Source organism: Bufo bufo, chromosome 1, assembly GCF_905171765.1.
Source record: "Bufo bufo chromosome 1, aBufBuf1.1, whole genome shotgun sequence".
In the NCBI taxonomy this organism is placed as follows: Eukaryota; Metazoa; Chordata; class Amphibia; order Anura; family Bufonidae; genus Bufo; species Bufo bufo.
In genome coordinates this window covers 475,285,509-475,309,454 of record NC_053389.1, presented here as the reverse complement: position 1 = coordinate 475,309,454, position 23,946 = coordinate 475,285,509, and positions in this window count along the sequence as shown.

Here is a 23,946-nt window from a genome sequence, read left to right as displayed (position 1 = left end):
GGTAGGTGCCTGCTCTGCCAGTAAATTACCAGAGGAGAGGAGGGAGGCAGGCAGCAAGGGAGGCTGTTCTAGCAGCTCCCCACTCCTCCCTCGTGCGCCCTCTGTGATGCCGGAATATGACGTCATTCCGGCCCCGGCATACTAAACGGCGCGCTGGAGGACTGAGGAGCTGCACCACACTGGACCCCAGGGAGGTGAGTGTTTAACTGTTTGACTGAGTGAGTGTCTGCCTGTGTATTTATGTCAGTGAGTGAGTGTATGTATGTCTGTCTTTCTGTCAGTAAATGTGTGTCTGTCATTGAGTGTCTGTATGTCAGTAAGTGTCTGTGTGTTTGTCAGCGAGTATGTGTATGTTTGTCTGCCAGTGAGTGAGTGTCTGTCAGTGAGTTTCTGTGTGTGTGTGTTTCAGTGGGTAGGTGTATGTCTGTCAGTGAGTGAGTGTCTGTCTGTCTGTGAGTGTATGTGTGTCTGTCAGTGAGTTTCTGTGTACGTCATTCAGTGAGTGTATGTGTGTCTGTCAGTGAGTTTCTGTGTACGTCATTCAGTGAGTGTATGTGTGTCTGTCAGTGAGTTTCTGTGTATGTCATTCAGTGAGTGTCTGAGTGCGTGTCTGTCTGTCAGTGTGTGTGTGTGTGTGTCTGTCTGTCAGTGAGTGTATGTGTGTCTGTCAGTGAGTTTCTGTGTATGTCATTCAGTGAGTGTCTGAGTGCGTGTCTGTCTGTCAGTGTGTGTGTGTGTGTGTCTGTCAGTGAGTGAGTGACATGAGGGGGCGGCAAAATGGATCTTTGCCTAGGGTAGCAAAAATCCTTGCACCGGCCCTGCAAACAAGATATTAACGCACATAAAATACAACACAGAAGGGGGGCAAAACTACAAGATTTAAAAGACAAACTGGAAAAACAAAGTGCTTCATCAACAAGAATGGATTGACGACCAGTGTCGAGGTGACCACGAGGGTAATGCATACGGATCAAGAAATGTATGGGGTTATGGCTGATAACTGGAGGACAGTCCAGCAAACAAGCCGAGTCCAGCTCATTCTGTGATGAGCTGGGTTGCTGATAAGTGGATTGTAAAGTATCTGAAGAAATGCGAGTAAAGGTATTGGAATAAATTGTCCACTTCCTCCAACGTGACCTCATCCTTTGATTTATGAATATCATTCCATAAAGTCTTGAAGTTCTTTGCGTGGATGGCATAAGAAATGTCCATGTGAGGTTTGACGGGCACAGAGAAAACAAGCTCTGTGGCCGACACTGATCCAGACACGTCATACCCGGTCCACATCACTGCTAGCCAAGTAAGGTCCTGAGAACTGATCACCAGCTTACTCAAACAACAGTCAAAGTTTATTTGGAACCAAGTCCCTACGATAGCCGTGAACACCTCGTAGCCGTTATACAGGAAGAGCGGGAGGCAAGTAAATGTCTTTGGTAACATCTCCAATAGATCATCCCGCAGAACCAACTTGTCCACACAGTCCTCTGTGCTTGCCTTGGTGAGTGGAGGCTTGGATGAAATCTGTATGAGCACAGCCAGTGGATCTCTGTCCTTTCCTTTGAGTCCAGGTAAACAGGAAAATTTGGCTTTTAGGTTCAGCTCTGAGCCCACTTCAATCGCAAGACCCTTCTGCTTCTCGGCAGCTATGTGGGCAGACAGGTGCTTGGAATACTCTAGGTCTGGTGTATGAGAAATTATACATCGGTGTCACGCTGTACAGAGTCCATTGTTTTTGAAGGAGCAAAGCAGCCTGTGCATGATCCAGAGTTTTCTCCAAGGGGGTGCACTGCGGGATCTTTCTTTTAGACAAGCTTTGCAATGCAGACTGTCGACGTGCAGAGGTCAAGTTTCCGGGAGGATACCTTGAATTGTGAAAATGACAGCTCCTTCGTGCCGATGACTTACTTCTGGGGGTTAACACCCCATCGGTTGGTGTTTGCATATCCTAGCGATAAATGATGTTCCCGTTCACTGACTGTAAACAGAGATATTGACAGACAAACGAATCAAACTCTGCCGCCATCTTTCTAGGCGCTACGTCTCCAGTCCCCTGACCAGCCAGATTTACCAGCATTTGTTCCAGGACATGAAGCACTGGAATGACATTGTTAATCCAGTAGTCCTGGCGACTGACAAATAACGTGGCCTCCTCAAAGGGCCTGAGAAAACGGCAGGTGTCAAGCATGAGCTGCCACTGGCTGACATCGAAGTTACACAGGGGACTACTCTTGTCCACTTGGATTATCAAGAAATTGTTTATGGCCTCTCTCTGTTCTTACAGTCGGTCCACCATATGGAGGGTGGAATTCCAATGGTTGGAAACGTTGCATATCATCCTATGTTGGGGGATGCCGTTCTGCCGCTGCAGCTCAAGGAGGGTGTGCTTTGCGATGTACGAGTGGCTGAAGTGCATGCAAAGTTTCTTTCCCATTGTTAGGATGTCTTGCAGATGGGTGGAAGACTTCAGGAACCGCTTGACAACTAGATTGAACACGTGTGCCATGCTCAGCCATCCTTGATGCAGCGCTGACACCATGTTCTTCCCATTGTCAGTCACCATGGTTCCGATTTTGAGTTGTCGCGGAGAAAGCCAGGATTTGATATTTTGTTGAAGGACACAGAGCAGTTCCTCCCCTGTGTGACTACATTCGCACAGGCAAACCAGGTGCAGAACAGCGTGAGAGTGATGAGGGGACGCACATGGCTTGCATACACTACATGCCTCCAACATAATTCTTGGATCTATACATGAAAATAATGTATTTGGTGTAAATCACGAGAGAGGCATATTTGGAGACGTTGACTTCACAAGAGATACAGAGCAGCGGAGTTTACTTTGAAATTTTAAATTTCAACACTGCGTAATTCAGCCCATTAAGCAAAAGGAGGTGTACAGTCACCTATCAATTTTCCCAAAATTTCACCACTATGTAATTCGGCCCATACCGCAAAACGAGGTGTACATTCACCCATACATTTTCAGAAAAAGAGCCAGTGTCACAAAGAATTACACGACTAAGCGCTTCAGTGCATATCGCAAAAGGAGGTGTACATTCACCCATACATTTTCTGGAAAAAAAGCCAGTGTCACAAAAAGAATTTCACCGCAAAAAGGGCTTTACCACATATAACTGCTGCACCGCTGAACGGCAAGTAGGCCCTTAATTGAGAGGGATCGCACATGGCTTGCATACACTACATGCCTCCAACAAAATTCTTGAAACTCTACATGAAAATAATGTATGTGCTATAAATCGCGAGGGGGCATAGCTGGAGATATTGACTTCACAAGAGATACAGAGCAGCAGAGTTCAGCCACCTCTATTTGATGTTTACTGCTCCTGAATTAAAATTGGGGTAACATGCTTCAGCTTCCTCTGATGTTTATGCCTACGGAGTCCTTTTGTTATGGCTTTTCACAGGGAGCAAGATTGTTATGCACAATTCTGATGGAACTCCTGATCTTAAGAAACTGGACTTGGACTCCAAAGCAGAGGCTCTCCGGTCATGTCTTGTGTGCTGTGGAGATCGAATACAGACGGAGAAGATAAAAACACATGAATGTTTTCAACTTAGTGAAGCTGCTTGATTTAATTGTGAATAGATGGTAAAGGCAAAGTCTGCTCGTGTGTTGTCATCAGCATCTTCATTATGTTTACTGCAAAAGGAGGTCTGCAATCACCCATCAATTTTCCTGAAGAAAACATGTTTGAAAAACAAAAATTTCACCAATGAAGGGATAATCCCTGCTCTGCCAGGCCTCTACTGCAACTGTCTTCAGTTGCTGCTTGTTCTTGAGGCATTTACCCTTTTTAGTTTTGTCTTCAGCAAGTGAAATGCATGCTCAATCGGATTCAGGTTAGTTGATTGACTTGGCCATTGCATATCATTCCACTTCTTTCCCTTAAAAAACTCTTTGGTTGCTTTTGCAGTGTGTTTTGGGTCATTGTCCATCTGCATCCAATGAGTTCTGAAGCATTTGGCTGAATATGAGCAGATAATATTGCCCGAAACACTGCAGAATTCATCCTGCTGCTTTTGTCAGCAGTCACATCATCAATAAATACAAAAAAAAACTGTTCCATTGGCAGCCATACATGCCCACACAATGACACTACCACCACAATGCTTCACTGATGAGGTGGTATGCTTAGGATCATGAGCAGTTCCTTTTTCTTCTCCATACTCTTCTCTTCCCATCACTCTGGTACAAATTGATCTTGGTCTCATCTGTCCATAGGATGTTGATCCAGAACTGTGAAGGCTTTTTTTTAGATGTCATTTGGTAAACTCTAATCTGGCCTTCCTGTTTTTGAGGCTCACCAATGGTTTACATCTTGTGGTGAACCCTCTGTATTCACTCTGGTGAAGTCTTCTCTTGATTGTTGACTTTGACAGACATACACCTACCTCCTGGAGAGTGTTCTTAATCTGGCCAACTGTTGTGAAGGGTGTTTTCTTCACCAGGGAAAGAATTCTTCCGGTCATCCACCACAGTTTTCTGTGGTCTTCCAGTGTTGCTGAGCTCACTGTTCCTTCTTTTTAAGAATATTCCAAACAGTTGTTTTGGCCACGCCTTATGTTTTTGCTATCTCTCTGATGGGTTTGTTTTGTTTTTTCAGCCTAATGATGGCTTGCTTCACTGATAGTGACAGCTCTTTGGATCTCAGGTTGAGAGTTGACAGCAACAGATTCCAAATGCAAATAGCACACTTGAAATGAACTCTGGACCTTTTATCTGCTCATTGTAATTGGGATAATGAGGGAATAACACACCTGGCCATGGAACGGCTGAGAAGCAACAAGTGGGAGGCACATATGCAAACTGTTTCTACACCGTTCACCTGTTTTGGATGTAAATACCCTCAAATTAAAGCTGACAGTCTGCAGTTAAAGCACATCTTATTCGTTTCATTTCAAATCCATTGTGGTGGTGTATTGAGCCAAAAATGTTAGAATTGTGTCGATGTCCCAAAATGTATGGACCTGACTGTATAACTGCACCACTGAACGGCAGTTAGCCCCAAAAATTTTCACACAAAAGGCTTTTCAATAGATAAGTGCAACGATGAAAGGCGAATTTATTTGTATTTCCCCAGTAATACACGGAAAACTGGGCTGTAAAATATCTCACTGCACCGTTGAATGGCAATTAGGCCCAAATTTTTTTCTATTTTCACACAAGAGCCTTTACAACAGCTTACTGCACAGCAGAGTGGCAAATGTATTTTTTTTTTGTGCTAATACTTGTCCCAAAAACTATAAGAAGAAATAACTGCACTGCAGAGCGGCAAATGTATTTTTTCTTTTTACGCTAAAACACCCCACAAAAGCCTTTACTACAGATTACTGCACCACAGAGTGGCAAATGTATTTTTTCTTTTTGCGCTAATGCACGTCACAAAAGGCTAAACAAGAAATAACTGCACCGCTGAGCGGCAAATGTATTTTTTCTTTTTCTGCTGTGGGGGTTTTTAACTCAGTCACTGTTCACACACACAGGCGTCAATTTAGTCTTAACCACAGGCAGAGTTTATTTCCAGCAAACAATAAAAAACATGTCCAAGCTTTAGCTTTAAACTTTCTTCAGCCCACACATATTTGATAACATAAAGTCCCACACTCTGGATTCAGTCAAAGCAGGGTAACAAAAAGAGTAGAATCTCACCACTCTTTGGGATCTTTCTGAGACCAACTCCCAGCCCAGCTTGTTCAGCTTTCAGATAGCCCATCCACACTTGATCTCCCCAGCCTCTTTAACCACACCTTTAGGAAAAAACCCTGGATGGAGTCCGGGAGTGACCTGTCCCACCGAAACTCTGGTCACTCCTAAAACCTGGACCCAAAATCCACTTTAATCAAAACCTCCCAGCAACCTAATGTTACTGGCGTACTATTTCCCGGGTATTATATCACTGAGGAATACATCCACAGTGAGACGTACCAACCATCCACGATTCTTCCCTCTAGGTTATTACACCAGTAAAACACGCCACAAAAGGCTGTACAAGAAATAACTGCACCGCTGAGCGGCAAATGTAATTTTTTCGCTAAGGCTAATTTCACACTTGCGGCAGTGTGATCCGGCGGGCAGTTCCGTCGTCGGAACTGGCCGCCGGATCCGCCGATCTGCCGCTGACTGAAAGCATTTGTGAGACGGATCCGGATGCGGATCCGTCTCACAAATGCATTGCAAGGACGGATCCGTCTCTCCGCTTGTCATGCGGACAGATGGATGCGTCTTGTATTTTTTTTCACATTTTTACCGGTCTGCGCATGCGCAGGCCGGAAGGACGGATCCGCCATTCCAGTATTTTGAATGCCGGATCCGGCACTAATACATTCCTATGGGAAAAAATCCCGGATCCGGCATTCAGGCATGTCTTCAGTTTTTTTCGCAGGAGATAAAACCGCAGCATGCTACGGTTTTATCTTTTGCCTGATCAGTCAAAACGACTGAACTGAAGACATCCTGATGCATCCTGAACGGATTACTCTTCATTCAGAATGCATGGAGATATGCCTGATCAGTTCTTTTCCGGTATAGAGCCCCTGTGACGGAACTCCGTGCCGGAAAAGAAAAACGCTAGTGTGAAAGTACCCTTAAACACATCACAAAATGCTGTACAAGAAATAGCTGCACCACTGAGCGGCAAATGTATTTTTTATTTTTGCTCTAATACACGTCACAAAAGGCTTTACAATATCTGTACTCTAATACACGTCACAAAAGGCTTTACAATAAATAACTACACCGCTGAGCGGCAAATGTATTGTTTCTTTTTGCGCTAACCCACTTCACAAAAGGCTTTAAAAGAAATAACTGTACCACTGAGCGGCAAATCTATTTTTTCTTTTTGCGCTAACACGTCACAAAAGGCTTAACAATAAATAACTGCACCGCAGAGCGTCAAATATATTTTTTCTTTTTCCGCCAAAACACCCCACAAAAGCCTTTACTACAAATAACTGCACCGCTGAGCGGCAAATATTTTTTCTTTTTGCACTAACACGTCACAAAAGGCTTAACAAGAAATAACTGCACCGCTGAGCGGCAAATATATTTTTTCTTTTTGCGCTAACACGTCACTAAAGGCTTTACAAGAAATAACTGCACCGCTGAGCGGCAAATATATATTTTTTTTTACGCTAATACACGTCACAAAAGGCTTAACAACAAATAACTGCACCGCAGAGCGGCAAATTAATTTTTTCTTTTTACGCTAAAACACCCCATAAAAGCCTTTACTACAGATTACTGCCCCACATAGCGGCAAATGTATTTTTTCTTTTTGCACTAATACACATCACAAAAGGCTTAACAAGAAATAACTGCACTGCAGAGCGGCAAATGTATTTTTTCTTTTTGCGCTAACACGTCACAAAAGGCTTTACAAGAAATAACTGCACCACTGAGCGGCAAATGTATTTTTTCTTTTTACGCTAATACACGCCACAAAAGGCTTAACAATAAATAACTGCACCGCAGAGTGGCAAATATATTTTTTCTTTTTCCGCCAAAACACCCCACAAAAGCCTTTACTACAAATAACTGCACCGCTGAGCGGCAAATCTATTTTTTCTTTTTGCGCTAACACGTCACAAAAGGCTTTAGAAGAAATAACTGCACCACTGAGCGGCAAATATATATTTTCTTTTTACGCTAATACACGTCACAAAAGGCTTAACAATAAATAACTGCACCACTGAGCAGCAAATATATATTTTCTTTTTGCACTAATACACATCATAAAAGGCTTAGCAAGAAATAACTGCACCACAGAGCGACAAATGTATATATATTTTTTCCGCTAAAACACGTCACAAAAGGCTGTACAAGAAATAACTGCACTGCTGAGTGGCAAATGTATTTTTTCTTTTTGCGCTAATACACGTCACAAAAGGCTTTACAATAAATAACTACACCGCTAAGCTGAAAATGTATTTTTTCTTTTTGCGCTAACCCACGTCTCAAAAGGCTTTAAAAGAAATAACTGTACCACTGATGTCCTCACACGTGCAGCCGCCATTTTAGGAAAAAATGCGATTCGTTACCACGAAGCGCGAGGAAAGAACGAATTCCAGTTCATCCGCTTCGATTCGCTTATCTCTAATAATATTCTTCTCTGGCAGGCATAAATGGAGAAAAAAAAAATAATCAAATTGTGAATAGAATAACAACCACCAGGTTTTGTGAGGAATAATAAGTTGAGCAGTGTGCAGATATGTCAAATTCACATGGTCCATATAGATTACCTCAGAATGTCAGTGTGCTCTAGGAGATGTCTCCATTCTTCAAGGGCCAACTTAATGTCAACCAGCTCTCTGTTTCTGATGGAATAGTTGTGTTCTATACAGGAAAAGGATTTGGAGAAGCCACAGTTGGCCATCTTACCGGAGGAACCCTTCTGGGCGAAGACAGCTTTTGCTCTCGAAGCGTTCACCTCTAAGAAGAACTACCTAGAGACATCAAGAACTCACACAGGAAAGTTGGTGGATAAAAGAAAGACAGAAAAGACTGGCAAAAAAATAACCACAGATAAAAAAAAGATCAAGTTTTGGAGGTTCCAACTCAAACAGAAAAATTGGTAAAACAAAAAGAAAAAAAAAAAAAAAAAAAGGGACAAAAAAGCTTTCATGGAGGCTCGCCAAGATAGAGGATAGGGACTTAAAGGGAACCTGTCACCAGTTTTATGCTGTCCTAACTAAGGGCAACATAAATAAGTGATTGATTCTCTTAGCACAATGCTGGGTCACTTTCTTTAATTGACCCAGTCAATCTGCCAACGTCTTGTATTGAAAAGCTCCAGCTGATAATGATGAGTCATGAATATGTATGAGCTCCTGACTCTCCCCGCCCACCTGCTGCTGAGTGACAGTTTGTTTCCATATGAATCAGCAGCAGGTGGGCAGGGGAGTGGCTATAGCTCTGAATTAAATAAACGCTGGACTCAATGACATCACGCTGGACTCAAATCAGCTCATTAGCATGCGGCATCTTTGTGTGTATATTATGAGGTAACCATCTGTCACACCAGTAAGTGAATACATCTAAGATACTTTTTAGTAGTTAATGATTGTATATAATTAGTTAGATTATAATCAAATATCCACATGACAGGTTCCCTTTAAGGATCATGGAACTACTGAAAATGTATATTTAGATTATTGAACACTGCAGGAGTTCCTGGAATAGCACAGTAGATCGCAGTATCTAGCAGTGGAGCACAGGTGCACCACAAGTCCCAGCAGGCAGGCCACAGGAGGCTGTCATTACCCAGTCAGCACTGACTGGCCAATCTCACTGACTGCGGTTTCAGGGGGATGGGGGGGAGGGGGGCGGTACAACCTCCCTATGCCCTTAGCTAATATGGCTGACTGGTTTTCGTTGCGTCATACTTTTTTGGGCCATTGCAGGAAATTACTTCCCACTGCACCATACATGTATGGAGCTTATTGGGAAGGGGTTAAGGGTGCATTTACAAGACCGTATGTATTTTTCAGTCAGCAAAGTGCGGATCTGCAAAAAATATGAATGACAAGAATAAGGCACGTTAGATCTTTTTTGCGGGACTGCAGGATGGATGTACGGATGCGGACAGCACACTGGTATGGGACACTTTTTGCAGCCCCGTTGAAATGAATGGGTCTGCATCTGAGCCACAAATCGGATGTAGACCAAAAATACGGTCATGTGAATGAGGTCTAAAAGGGATAGCAGGCTGACTTATACAGTTCAATTAGGCCATGCACACGTCACTGTGTACCTGATCCAAGAATTTCACCGCAGGTCCTATTCTTGCCTGTTTTTGTGTCTAAGAATAGCCATTTGTATTGAATGGAGTGAGAAAAAGGCGTGCAGACAGAAGCTGACCTTTTTTCAAAGGTCTGTGTTTTGTGGACCCAAAATCGGATGCTGCCGTGGGCAGGAGGCCTTAATGTAACCCTCAGACATTTCTATAGACCAAGGGCCATTTTAGCTATAATTCCTTCTACTCTTACTTGTGCTGCTAATGTCACAGGCCCACCTGCTTCTACCAACTCTACAAATATTCAGCAGGTGAAATGAAAAGGACAGTTAACTAAGATCAAAAGGAAGGTTCAAAAGAATGTGTTAATCCATCTGGAATTCCTCAGAGCTGTCAATCACAAGTACAAGGCCCATAGGAATTTTAAGTGAAATTTATGTTTCTCCTCTTTTCAAGCGGAAGGAAGTTAAACTGAAAACTTAGATGGCAGTTGTCACTTTCTTTGAGACTAGATATGTTCTTTTGGGATGACTGAAACAACAGTTTCAAGTAGAACATTTCATCTTACAACCCCCTTCTTGTCTGTTTGTCTCCTGAGCTTCTTTTTCACTTAATTACATTGTAGTAATGAAGCAGAACACTCACTTTGTTTTGCCGTTCTTGTAGGAAGTTCTATTGATCTCTAAAATCCGCAGCTATTTCTCTTGTCATTAGGACAAAATGCAGAGCATTCGTGCCATTTACTTCACCAGTTATAGTGACTGTTCTTGTATAGATGTACATGGGGATTTCATTTTCTCAATCCAGGATGCTATTTGAAAGTGCAATGGACTAAGTGTGGCGGCTTCCTGTCTGAACTTTTAATTACAGCTTTGATGTTAAACTGCAGGTTTGTTGGACCAGTTATGTCAGGGAGGCAACATTGCCAGGAGCCTCTATGACGTAACCAGGCAAAGTGATTAAGAAATACCGAAAGCCCTCTCCTTACATTTCCATAAAAAGCAATGATGATGATATCAAAGACACACCAAGTAACAGCTTAAACTAGATTGTAAAAGAAGCACTAGGGTTAGCAATTTAATAATCTGGACCAGTATCTCTTATCCATATATCAGACAGTCCATTAGTCTACAGATATTTGACAGTTGGGACACTGTCATAGCATAAGTCTCTGTTATAGTACGCACTTACATTTATAGTACGTACACCTACACTGTTCACTATTAGGCCCCTTTCACACGGGCGAGTTTTCCGCGCGGGTGCAATGCGTGAGTTGAATGCATTGCACCCGCACTGAATCCGGACCCATTCATTTCTATGGGGCTGTGCACATGAGCGGTGATTTTCACGCATCACTTGTGCGTTGCGTGAAAATCGCAGCATGCTCCTCTTTGTGCGTTTTTCTTGTAACACAGGCCCCATTGAAATGAATGGGGTTGCGTGAAAATCGCAAGCATCCGTAAGCAAGTGCGGATGCGGTGCGATTTTCACGCACGGTTGCTAGGTGACGATCGGGATGGGGACCCGATCATTATTATTTCCCCTTATAACATGGTTATAAGGGAAAATAATAGCATTCTGAATACAGAATGCTAAGTAAAATAGCGCTGGAGGGGTTAAAAAAAGATAAAAAATAATTTAACTCACCTTAATCCACTTGTTCGCGCAGCCGGCATCTCTTCTGTCTTCATCTGTGAGCAATAAGACCTTTGATGACGTCACTACGCTCATCACATGATCCATCACCATAGTAATGGATCATGTGATGGACCATGTGATGAACGCAGTGACGTCATCAAAGGTCCTATTGCTCACAGTTAAAGACAGAAGAGATGTGGGCTGCGCGAACAAGTGGATTAAGGTGAGTTAAATTATTTTTTATCTTTTTTTAACCCCTCCAGCCCTATTTTACTTAGCATTCTGTATTCAGAATGCTATTATTTTCCCTTATAACCATGTTATAAGGGAAAATAATACAACTTGCAGGATAACAGGCCGAACTGGATGGACAAATGTCTTTTTTCGGCCTTATGTACAATGTTACTATGTTACTATGCAATCTACACTACAACTAACCCAAACCTGAACTTCTGTGAAGAAGTTCGGGTCTGGGTACCACAGTCGGTTTTTTATTACGCATGTACAAAACACATTGCACCTGCGCGATAAAAACTGAACATCGGAACGCAAACGCAGTCAAAACTGACTGCAATTGCGTACCTACTTGCGCGGGTTTGCCGCAATGCACCGGGACGCATCCGGACCTAATCCGGACGCGCTCGTCTGCAAGGGGCCTTATAGTCTGTTCATAGCGCTATTCTTCCACTTCTGGAGCTATATTCACAGCATTCTGCAGATCTGTTTACTATACATCTGTAACTTTGTATTTTTTTGCATTTTATTTACATTGTATTTTGTATTTATTTACATTTTATTATATATTTATTTACGTAGCACATCTGTATACTTGTTTATAGTACATCTGTATACTTGTTCACAGTACAGTCGTGGTCAAAAGTTTTGAGAATGACACAAATATTAGTTTTCACAAAGTTTGCTGCTAAACTGCTTTTAGATCTTTGTTTCAGTTGTTTCTGTGATGTAGTGAAATATAATTACACGCACTTCATACGTTTCAAAGGATTTTATCGACAATTACATGACATTTATGCAAAGAGTCAGTATTTGCAGTGTTGGCCCTTCTTTTTCAGGACCTCTGCAATTTGACTGGGCATGCTCTCAATCAACTTCTGGGCCAATTTGTCACTACCAGAGCTTTGGGACGTTCTCACAGCTCTGTTTCTCCACCCCTGTGATGATGTCACTACTAGAGCTGGGAGGAGTTCTCACTACTCTGTTTACTTTTGGTTTCTTTCACCACAGCTGTTCTTCATGTGTTTGATTTCCCTCTCTTTATATCACCCCTCCTCCTATGATAGGATGTGGATTATAGTTCTCACTTCAGTTGTAGCTCTTGCTTTAGTTTCTTCACTTGTAGCTATCAGTTCACTGGACCTGTGTTCTGCTGCAGCTAGCACTCCGGATATTGCCAGCCTGTCCTTGGATCCGTCTTCTCTGCGGCTGCAACACCTTCAGCTAAGTCTGCAGACTTTGTTGTGTACCTGATTATTTTCTGACTGGATCTAAGGTGGCCACGGTTCCCTCCATATACTGAGTAGGGCACTGGTGGCCGTGCCCCTTCCACTATTGTAGGGGTTACAGTGGTCATTAGTCTTAGGCACGTGGGCATGCCTCGTTCCGCCATTTGGATCCGGGCATGTGCTTTAGCAGAATAGGGAAAGCGTTGAGGGTCGGACAGGGGTCAACCTTTATCCTCCCTAGTTCTGGGTCCAGTCAGTTGCTCTGTACTGTGTATTACTATTGTTGCTCACATACAGCCGTGACATTATAATCCACCAAAACCGTCCTTTTTTGACATGGATCCGCTTTCTGACCTGGTTGACCGCATGCAGGGTCTTTCTTTGGAAGTAGCGGATCTCCGTCAATCTATGACCCAGCTTCAAGCATTGGGCCCTGCTCCGGCTCATGGAGTCTGTTGCGAGCCAAAGGTCTCACTTCCGGAGACGTTCTCCGGGGGCAGTGAGAATTTTGTTCGTTTCAGAGAGGCATGCAAACTCCATTTTTGCTTGTGTTCTCACTCTTCTGGTAATCAGGAGCAGAGGGTGAGGATTGTCATTTCCCTGCTCAGGGGTAATGCTCAGACTTGGGCTTTTTCGCTGCCATCAGGGGATCCCTCCCTTCGATCCGTGGAGGGATTTTTTGTGGCCCTGGGGCAGATTTATGATGACCCGGATCGTGTTGCTCTGGCCGAATCTAACCTACGTGTTTTATGCCAGAACAAACGGTCTGCGGAGCTTTATTGTTCTGAATTTCGGAGATGGGCAGCTGATTCGGGTTGGAATGATGCTGCACTCCGGAGTCAGTTCTGTCATGGTCTCTCGGAGAGATTAAAAGATGCGTTTGCTTTCCATGAGAGACCAACGTCCTTAGAGTCTGCCATGTCATTGGCGGTACGCCTTGACAGGCGTCTAAGAGAAAGAAACGAGACCTCTCTGTCCAACCATTGTCAGTCTAGGGGCAGTGGTGCGGACTCATTCAGTGTGCAGGGGCCTCATCCTGTCTCGCTCCCCTCTGAGGAGGAGCCCATGCAGCTAGCTCGACTTGCCCCTGATAAAAGAGGATTTAGTCCTCAGAGTATGGTCTGTTTTTGTTGTGGGGGCATAGGTCATTTGGCAAATGTTTGTCCGTCTAGGAGATTCTTGAACCGTACTAAGAGCGATAATAAGAGAAAAATCTCAAAAGGTAAATCATCAGGTTCTGCTTCATCTGCTACTTTGGGCAAAGTTGATGTAGGATTTGATGCTTTTCCTCTGACCTGCAGTTCTCGTTTTCTCCTGTCTGCCAGGGTGGCGCTAGAGAGCAAAGTCATTTCTTGTGAGATTTTTGTCGATAGTGGAGCGGCCGTCAATCTTATTGACACTCAATTTGTAGCCATGCATGGTTTTCAGGTTTGCACATTAGATAAAGATATACCTGTTTTTGCTATTGACTCTGCTCCACTCTCACAGAGATCTCTGAAGGGCATTGTTCACAATATCCGGCTAGCTGTAGGTGACACTCATGTGGAGGATATATCTTGTTTTGTCCTTAACGGATTGCCGTCTCCTCTAGTTTTGGGGTTACCCTGGCTCACTAGACATAACCCCACTATTGATTGGCAAGGAAGGCAAATAAATGAGTGGAGTGATTTTTGTAGAGAGAATTGTCTCACAGCGACTTTTGCAGAGGTGTCTACTAAAACGGTGCCATCATTTCTCTCTGATTTCTCGGACGTGTTTTCCGAGAGCGGTGTTCAGGAGCTACCTCCTCACCGGGAGTTTGACTGTCCCATTAACCTCATTCCCGGCGCCAAGCTGCCAAAAGCACGCCTCTACAATCTCTCACAACCGGAAAGAATCGCTATGCGAACTTACATCTCCGAGAGTCTCGAAAAGGGGCATATTCGTCCCTCAAAGTCACCTGTGGCCGCAGGTTTTTTTTTTTGTTAAAAAGAAAGATGGCTCTCTGAGACCTTGACTAGATTTTAGGGAGCTGAACCGTATCACGATTCGCGATCCCTATCCCCTTCCTCTGATCCCGGACCTCTTCAATCAAATTGTTGGGGCCAAGGTGTTTTCCAAATTGGATTTGAGAGGCGCGTACAACCTGGTCAGGGTCAGAGAGGGGGATGAATGGAAAACAGCCTTTAATACCCCTGACGGGCATTTCGAGAATCTCGTTATGCCTTTCGGCCTGATGAATGCTCCGGCCGTCTTTCAGCATTTTGTTAATAGTATTTTCTATCATTTAATGGGGAAATTTGTATTGGTGTATCTTGATGATATTTTGATTTTTTCCCCTGATGTTCAGACCCATCAGGATCATCTTTTTCAGGTTCTGCAGATTCTGCGGGAAAATAAATTGTACGCCAAGCTGGAGAAATGTCTTTTTATGGTATCGGAGATTCAATTTCTGGGTTTTCTCCTCTCTGCTTCTGGTTTTCGCATGGATCCCGAGAAGGTCCGTGCTGTACTTGAGTGGGAGCTTCCTGAGAATCAGAAGGCATTGATGCGCTTTCTGGGTTTTGCGAACTATTACAGAAAGTTCATTTTGAATTATTCCTCTGTTGTCAAACCCCTCACTGACATGACAAAAAAGGGGGCGGATTTTTCCTCTTGGTCGGAGGAGGCGCTTACAGCCTTTTCTAAGATTAAAGAGAATTTTGCGTCTGCTCCCGTCTTGGTGCATCCCGATGTTTCCTTACCTTTTATTGTTGAGGTGGATGCTTCCGAGGTGGGTGTGGGTGCGGTTTTGTCCCAGGGCCCTTCCCCTGCCAAGTGGCGACCCTGTGCCTTTTTCTCTAAAAAACTCTCCCCGGCAGAGAGAAACTATGATGTGGGAGATAGGGAGTTGTTGGCCATGAAGTTGGCTTTCGAGGAATGGCGCCATTGGTTGGAGGGGGCCAGGCACCCTATCACCGTTTTTACCGACCATAAGAATCTGGCATACTTGGAGTCGGCCAGGCGTATGAATCCGAGACAGGCCAGATGGTCTCTGTTCTTCTCCAGATTCAATTTTGTTGTTACATTCCGACCTGGGATAAAAAATGTGAAGGCTGATGCTCTCTCTCGCTGTTTTCCGGGAGGAGGAAACTCTGAGGACCCGGGTCCCATTTTGGCGGAGGGGGTAGTTGTTTCTGCTCTATATTCGGTTTGGAGGCCGAGGTCCAGGCTGCCCAGACTGAGACACCTGCCCGTTGTCCTTCTGGGAAGTTGTTCGTGCCTCCTGAGCTACGTTACAAACTCTTTAAGGAGCATCATGATACGGTTCTTGCTGGTCACCCCGGGAGTAGAGCCACGGTAGATCTCATTGCTCGGAGATTTTGGTGGCCGGCTCTTCGTAAGTCGGTGGAGGGTTTTGTGGCTGCTTGTGAGACGTGCGCTCGAGCTAAGGTCCCACGTTCACGGCCTTCAGGTTCCCTTCTCCCGTTACCCATTCCTTCCCGTCCTTGGACACACCTGTCCATGGACTTTATCACGGATCTTCCTCGTTCCTCAGGGAAGTCGGTGATCCTGGTGGTGGTGGACCTTTTTAGCAAGATGGCTCATTTCGTACCTTTCCCTGGTTTACCCAATGCTAAAACGTTGGCGCAAGCTTTTGTCGACCATATTGTTAAATTGCACGGCATTCCCTCTGATATTGTTTCCGATAGAGGCACGCAGTTTGTGTCCAGGTTCTGGAAGGCTTTCTGTTCTCGCCTGGGGGTTCGGCTGTCCTTCTCTTCTGCTTTTCATCCGCAGTCGAATGGTCAGACTGAGCGCCTCAATCAGAATCTGGAGACATATTTGCGCTGTTTTGTGGCAGAGAACCAGGAGGATTGGTGTTCATTTCTCCCTCTTGCTGAGTTTGCTCTGAACAACCGTCGTCAGGAATCTTCTGATAAGTCACCATTCTTTGGTGCATATGGGTTCCATCCGCAGTTTGGGACATTCTCGGGAGGGGCTCTTTCTGGTTTACCCGAGGAGGAGAGATTTTCCTCGTCTTTGTCTACCATTTGGCAAAAGATTCAGAGTAATCTTAAAAAAATGAGTGAGAAGTATAAGCGTGTGGCTGATAAGAGACGTGTGCCTGGTCCGGACCTGAATGTGGGTGATCTGGTGTGGTTGTCTACTAGAAACATTAAGTTGAAGGTTCCCTCCTGGAAATTGGGTCCCAAGTTTATTGGGCCTTATAAAATCTTGTCAGTCATCAATCCTGTTGCCTTCCGTCTTGATCTTCCACGGGTTTGGAAGATACATAATGTATTTCACAGATCTCTCTTAAAACCATATGTCTAGCCCACGGTACCCTCCTCTTTGCCTCCTCCTCCGATTTAGGTTGATGGCAATCTGGAGTTTGAGGTTTCCAGAATTGTGGACTCTCGCATTGTCCGCGGTTCTCTTCAGTACCTCGTTCATTGGAAGGGTTATGGTCCTGCGGAGAGGATGTGGGTTCCGGTGTCGGACATTAAAGCCACTCGCCTCATCAGGGCATTTCATAGGGCTCATCCTGAGAAGGTGGGTCCTGGGTGTCCGGAGTCCACCCGTAGAGGGGGGGGGTACTGTCACTACCAGAGCTTTGGGACCTTCTCACAGCTCTGTTTCTCCACCCCTGTGATGATGTCACTACTAGAGCTGGGAGGAGTTCTCACTACTCTGTTTACTTTTGGTTTCTTTCACCACAGCTGTTCTTCATGTGTTTGATTTCCCTCTCTTTATATCACCCCTCCTCCTATGATAGGATGTGGATTATAGTTCTCACTTCAGGGGTCACCCTTTATCCTCCCTAGTTCTGGGTCCAGTCAGTTGCTCTGTACTGTGTATTACTATTGTTGCTCACATACAGCCGTGACACAATTCCTGACTAATAGCAACTCATTCTTTCATAATCACTTCTTGGAGTTTGTCAGAATTAGTGGGTTTTTGTTTGTCCACCCGCCTCTTGAGGATTGACCACAAGTTCTCAATGGGATTAAGATCTGGGGAGTTTCCAGGCCATGGACCCAAAATGTCAACGTTTTGGTCCCCGAGCCACTTAGTTATCACTTTTGCCTTATGGCACGGTGCTCCATCGTGCTGGAAAATGCATTGTTCTTCACCAAACTGTTGTTGGATTGTTGGAAGAAGTTGCTGTTGGAGGGTGTTTTGGTACCATTCTTTATTCACGGCTGTGTTTTTTGGCAAAATTGTGAGTGAGCCCACTCCCTTGGATGAGAAGCAACCCCACACATGAATGGTCTTAGGATGCTTTACTGTTGGCATGACACAGGACTGATGGTAGCGCTCACCTTTTCTTCTCCGGACAAGCCTTTTTCCAGATGCCCCAAACAATCGGAAAGAGGCTTCATCAGAGAATATGACTTTGCCCCAGTCCTCAGCAGTCCATTCACCATACTTTCTGCAGAAGATCAATCTGTCCCTGATGTTTTTTTTGGAGAGAAGTGGCTTCTTTGCTGGCCTTCTTGACACCAGGCCATCTTCCAAAAGTCTTCGCCTCACTGTGCGTGCAGATGCGCTCACACCTGCCTGCTGCCATTCCTGAGCAAGCTCTGCACTGGTGGCACTCCGATACCGCAGCTGAATCCTCTTTAGGAGACGATCCTGGGACTTGCTGGACTTTCTTGGACGCCCTGAAGCCTTCTTAACAAGAATTGAACCTCTTTCCTTGAAGTTCTTGATGATCCTATAAATTGTTGATTGAGGTGCAATCTTAGTAGCCACAATATCCTTGCTTGTGAAGCCATTTTTATGCAACGTAATGATGGCTGCACGTGTTTCTTTGCAGGTCACCATGGTTAACAATGGAAGAACAATGATTTCAAGCATCACCCTCCTTTTAACATGTCAAGTCTGCCATTTTAACCCAATCAGCCTGACATAATGATCTCCAGCCTTGTGCTCGTCAACATTCTCACCTGAGTTAACAAGACGATTACTGAAATGATCTCAGCAGGTCCTTTAATGACAGCAATGAAATGCAGTGGAAAGGTTTTTTTGGGATTAAGTTCATTTTCATGGTAAAGAAGGACTATGCAATTCATCTGATCACTCTTCATAACATTCTGGAGTATATGCAAATTGCTATTTTAAAAACTTAAGCAGCAACTTTTCCAATTTCCAATATTTATCTAATTCTCAAAACTTTTGGCCACGACTGTACATCTGCATATTTGCCGTCTGCATAGCAATATAGAACAGTTCATCTGTATATATGCATACATCAGCACATCTGCATATCTGTATATATGTACGTATCAGCACATCTGTAAATTTGTCCATAGTACATCTGTATATTTGCTCTCTATATAGCAATATAAACACCTGTAAACTTAATTTATTTGTACATAATCTGTACATAACTATTCCTACTTTCTACACTCTCCTTATCTGTATATAACTTGTTTTTTATTGTACTTGCTGCTCTTTGCACTTCTGAATGGATGCAATCTGTATTTCATTACCCTGTATTATACATGTGTAATGACAATAAAGTTGAATTAAATCAAATAAAATCATTTTAGAATTTTTTTCCCCCCGAGGTTATGAGAAAGTAGGGTGGCCCTATTTGTCAAAGTTTGCCACATGGACATCTTAGGTTCTTTATCCTGGTGCCCCAACAGTGTCACCCTGTTGCTACTCCCAATACTGTACCCACTGTGCTCCCCAATAACTCCAAATACTGTACTGCAGAAAAAAATTGTGCCATACACAGTCCCCCACATACCCAAAGTCACACCAATGGTTAAAATTCCCTCCCAGAGTGTCCTTATTAGTAATAGTACCCTCAATAGTGATAATGCTGCCAAAGAGTGCCCCCATTAGTAGCAATGCTCTCCATATTGTGCCCAATAATAATAATGCCCCCACAGTACTCCCAGTAGTAATAATGCCACCATAGTGTCCCAGTATTTATAATGGCCCCTGCAGTGCCCCCTGTAGTTATAATTCCATAGACAAAAAGAAAACTCACGCTAAATTCTACAGTGATATAAAAATCTCTGTGCACAGTCGCATGTGAAATTCAGTAAAAACTTTATCCAGCACTGAAGGTTTTAAAGTTATTTCCAGCTTTATTGTGAATACATATTTAAAACATTCCAGGGCATAACATTTTTCCATCATCCGTCAACACGTTTCAACTGTTACACAGTCTTACTCATGACTAATGCCCCCCTGCAGTTACAACCCCCCTGTAGTGCCCCTTGTATTATAATGCCCCAGTAGTGTCAGTATGCTCATGAAGCCCTCTATAGTGCCAGCATATGATGCTCCTCCTGTAGTACCAGTATATAATTCTCCCCTCTAGTGCCAGTTAACATTGAGTAAAGCGAGCTTCAGATCATAGATCCAAAGTCTCGTATGGGCTTCGCGGAGGTGAAATTCGTTATGTCCGAAGTCTAGTACTTCGGACTTAGATTATTCAACTTGAAAACCATTTTAAAACTGGTATGCGAAGCCGACTTCGGATCCCAGTCTTAAAATGGTTTTCGATTAGAATAATCAAAGTCACTTCATACATAGCGAATTTCGGCAAGAAGCCCATACATTTGAATGCTGCACAAAGACGGATCTCCATACAGCATTCAAACAAAGTTTTGAATGAAGTGACTTTGGATCTATGATCCAAAGCTCACTTTGCTTAACACTAGTGCCAGTATATAATGCGTCCTTTTAATTTAGTGCCAGTATATTCAGCAGATAGAAGTCTGCCATCACAAACAGTCGTTCATGTTAATTTTCAGATGATTGGAGACTTAGGCCCTCATTTATCAAACTGGTTTTGTCTTTGTTTTGGAGTTAATTGCGACTTTTCTGTCGTTTTCATTGTAATACATTTATCAGAAGTCGGCGACAAGCCAAAGTTATTTTTTGTGCCTACTAAGTCAACATCAGAAATCTGGATGTTTTATGGCCGTTCCTATGGAGCATGTTGGTTTATGATCTTATTTATCATAAGGAAAGTCCCAGGGCCTTTATTCTTATGTGTATGGGCAGTTTTAACCTAAAGTAGGCCTCTTTACCCTACTTAAATATTGGGAAATATAATGCTAGTAAAATATATCATGTAACGGGACATCATGTTGCTAGACAATGCTGAAATTGCTTTTTCAGGATGCTAGAAGGAAAATCTAGCCATTGAAAGGAAATGAGTTTAAATCCCAGTCTGCTAACTGCTCCCACCTCCCTTACATCTGCATCTTCTGGATGGCACCCAGAGGAATCAGAAAGAAGACAGAAAATGGCAAATTGTACATTGTTACATTCCTTTGTAATAGGAAGCATTTTTTTTAATGTAATTTCAGGAAATTAGATTTGTTCCCACGAAGCGCAAGGAAATTCAGCTTTGTGGCGAATTAAATTTTTCCTAAAATTCAGATGAAAGTCAATTTGTTTGGCTTCAATTCGCTCAACACCAATGATAGACCAACACAAAGTAGCAAGTATGCATGAAGTGAAAATAATACATTGCTATTAAAATTTTTAATAAATAAAAATGTGGAAAGTGTGGCGTGCATTTGTGTTCATCCCCCTGTACTCTGATACCACTAAATAAAATCCAGTGTGATCAATTGCCTTCAGAAGTCACCTAATTAGTAAACATAGTCCATCTGTGTGTAATTTAATTCTCAGTATAATTACAGCTATTCTGTGATGGTCTCAGAGTTTTGTTGGAGAATAATAGTGAAAAAACAGCATCATGAAAACCAAGGAATACACCAGACAGGTCAGGCATAAAGTTGTGGAGAAGTGTAAAGCAGGATTAGGTTATAAAAAAAAAAATATATCCCAAGCTCTGAACATCTCCCGTAGCACTGTTAAATCCATCATCCAAAAATGGAAGTAGTATGACACTGCAAACCTACAAACAAATGACCATCCACCTAAACTTACATCCCAGGCAAGGAGAGCACTAATTAGAGAAGCAGCCAAGAGGCCCATGGTCACTCTGGACGAGCTGCAGAGATCCACAGCTCAGGTGGGAGAATCTGTCCACAGGACAACTATTAGTCGTGTACTACACAAATCTGGCCTTTATGGAAGAGTGTCAAGAACAAAGACATTTTTGAAAGCAAGCCATAAGAAGTCCCATTTGCAGTTTGCCACAAGCCATGTAGGCAACACAGCAAACATATGGAAGAAGGCGTTCTGTCAGTTGAGACCAAAGTGGAACTTTTTGGCCTCAATGCAAAACACTATGTGTGGCTGAAAACAAAACACTGCACATCATCCTGAACACACCATCTCCACAGTGAAACATGGTGGTGGCAGCATTATGCTGTGGGATGCTTTTCTTCAGCAGGGACAGGGAAGCTGGTCAGAGTTGATGGGAAGATGGATGGAGCTAAATACAAGGCAATCTTGGAGGAAAACCTGGTAGACGCTGCAAAAGACTTGAGACTGGGGCGGAGGTCCACCTTGCCATCAGAACAACGACCCTAAACAGAGCTACAATGGAATGGTTTAGATCAGGGGTGGCCAACCTTACAGACACAAAGAGCCAAAAAAAATAAAAAGTATGACTACCAGGAGCCACAAGCTATACATTCACACACGAGTCATTGCATTTTTCGTCCTACAAGTTGTACCTAGATTTTAACAAAGAAAAATAAGAGAAACATTTTTTTTTCATCTGATCTGAGGTCTGATAAAAATATATTTTTTCTTTTTTTTCATTAGCAGAGAAAAATAGAAAAAATATATTTTTTATCAGACCTCAGATCAGACTCCTAAATCAGATCACCAATCCTCATCTGACCTAAAATAAGATCCCCAAACCTCATCAGACCTCCAAACCAGACCCACAAAATAAGACCCCCAATGCTCGGATCAGAGAACACAAATCAGACTCCCAGTGTCAGACCCTCAGTGCTCAGATCTCCCCCTCCTCCAATGCTCAGATCTCACCCCCATGCTAAGATCTCCCCCCCATGCTAAGATCTCCCCTCATGTTTAGATCTCCCCCCATGCTCAGATCTCCCCCTTCTCAGATCTGCCCCCCATGCTCAGACCTGATCAACCCAAGCTCAAACAAGACCCCCCATGCTCAGATCTGCCCCCATGCTCAAATCTGAACCCCCTATGCTCAGATCCCCCCCAGACCTCTATTGCTCAGATCAGGACCCCTTCATGCTCAGATTAGAACCCCATTGCCCAGATCAGGACCCCCCATGCTCAGATCAGAACCTCCCATGCTTAGATCAGACCCCCATGCTCAGTTCTATCATTTAAAAAAAATCTCATCCTTCTCCTGATCAGGCTCCTGCTTGGGCACCTGCTACTCTGCAGGTCTGACACGCTCTCCACTGTGACCTGATGAGCACAACGTCAGGTCATAGTGCGTGTCTCCATGTACTACGTTCTCACACTGTGTGCATCAGGACGTAGTGGAGAGTGAGCTGGAGCTGCAAAGTAGCAACAGTGCCTGATCAGGAAAATAGATCTGAGCATGGGGTGGAGAGTGAGCCGGCCTGACTGCTTCCCGGCTCCACAGCTAGAGCCGCACTTGAAGAAGCAAAGAGCCACATGCGGCTCAAGAGCCACAGGTTGGCCACCCCTGGTTTATATCAAAGCATATTCATGTGTTAGAATAGCCCAGTCAAAGTCGAGACCTAAATCCCTTTGAGAATCTGTGGAAAGACTTGAAAATTACTTTCCACAAATGTTCTCCATCCAATCTGACTGAGCTTGAGCTATTTTGCAAAGAAGAATGGGCAAACATTTTTGACTCTAGATGTGCAAAGCTGGTAGAGACATACCCTAAAGACTTGCAGCTGTAATTGCAGCAAAAGGTGATCCTACAAAGTATTGACTCAGGGGGGCTGAATAAAATTGCACGCCCCACTTTTCAGATTTGAATTTATTATAAATTGTGAAAACCATGTATCATTTTCTTTTCACTTCACACATACTTGCTACTTTTGTGTTGGTTTATGACACACAATCCCAATAAAATACATTTAAATTGATGAGGGTGCTGGGGAGCGGGGTAAATATAACCAGTATGTGCGGCCCGGGCATTTTGGGGGGCATGATAGAGGTTAGATAACCCCATTTAAGTTTGTGGGTGTAATGTAAAAAAATGTTCAAAAGTTCAAGGG